Source organism: Tetrao urogallus, assembly GCF_951394365.1.
Source record: "Tetrao urogallus genome assembly, chromosome: 2".
NCBI classification, from domain to species: Eukaryota; Metazoa; Chordata; class Aves; order Galliformes; family Phasianidae; genus Tetrao; species Tetrao urogallus.
The window spans coordinates 53,193,630-53,195,287 of NC_136814.1; positions in this window are offsets into that span (position 1 = coordinate 53,193,630).

Consider the following 1,658-nt stretch of genomic DNA (forward strand, 5'->3'; position numbering starts at 1 on the left):
AGACAAAGAAGAGTTCAGGCTCATATTAAACGAACCACAGTTCTACTTCGTTTCTCAAATTCGTTTGTTTTTAAAAAAAAAGTGAGTGCTAAAACACATATAAAAATACATACTTGTAGACAAATATAATGCACTTCTCTTTGATACCACTATCCAGTTTTACTTGGTCTGCATGTTTTGCTGTCCTTCATAAAGCATAATATTTTCTTAATGATAGGAAAATTCAACAAAATTACAGTATCTTTTTTCCCAGTCATGAGTCATCTCCTTCAACAAAATAATTTTGAAATGCTGAAGTTACATGTTTCAAAAGTCATTGCTATTTTCATACATATACTTAAAGTCTCATAATTAATTATATCTGTTTGATATATTGCAATAAAGGATGGCCTACTTGGAAATGCAGAGATCTCAATAAATGAGAAAGAAATCTGTGATTATAAAGTAAAATAGTGAAATCATCAGTGTGGTCAGCCATATCCAAAGTGAGCTGTAATAACAAAAGGTGATGTTGAATGAGTAGAGTAAACTACCACGGAGCACTATGTGGACTGAATACCCGCCAACTTTTAGTCTTACTCTGAATTTGTCTTTTCTGCTTTGTACTTGACAAGAGGTTTTGTTTTCAATAGAACAATGGGAGAAGGGAGATCTTTTCTAGATTCCTCATAAAATGACTCAAAAGAACACTAACTCCTAAGCTGATGGTAATTCCCAAGGTAGAGATTACAAACTTCTTTCTGCATCTAAAATAAGCCCAATTGTTTGTCATACGATTTGGGAACATGATACCAATAGAGGGACTCCTGCCTGCTGTCAGCCAGCAAATGAGCTCAGAAGCCTGGAAGTTCAGAAGCTGGGTGCAGATTCCAGCACTTAAGCCAAGGCAAATGGCAGAGACTACACCAGGAGATATCCTTGTGATGATGCTTCAGGATGCTGTGATCCCTCCCGGGCACAGCCACATAAACCTCTGTTCACTGAAGGTTCCTTCTGACTCTGTTGTACATGCTGATGCAACCAGGAGAAAGGCATGCACTTATCTGTCACCCTGTTCAAGTCAGCAGCCCAGAAGCAAATGCGCATCAGGAAAGCAGGAATCTCTGTTCTTTCTGGGGACCAGATGTATTTCCACTTCTCTGCTAAACGACTCTCCTATCTGCTTGTCAATACACCATTGCCTAGTAATTTCTCCCCCGTGTCGGAATTGCCAAACCAGAAGTACTGATTTTGACATCAAGAACAAGGATGAGGAAGGAAGCAGGTAAGGGTGTAGTTACCAAGACAGCTGGCTGGTCTCAAGCAAGGCGAGTAAGATGGCCCTAGGGAAGAAAGCTGACACAAAAATCCTGTTGGCACATTTCCTGTTTTTCATCTTCTTCCTCTGAAGTCTTCTGCATTGTGATCTGAATAGCGCAATAATCTGAAAAGGGCAGAAACATGAGATATACAGATGCTGGAAAGCTAAATATTACAATCAAACAAACCCATGGCTAGAGAAAACTCGCAAGCAGCCCTGAAGGAGAATCTGATCATTTAAGCCAAAATTGAAATACAGTTGAATTAAGAGAACAGATGCCAGCTTTGGCAGAATGTGGGCAACTGTGGTCACACATTCTTTCCTGCACATCACCCTCCAAAAGTGAGGTTTGAATCTT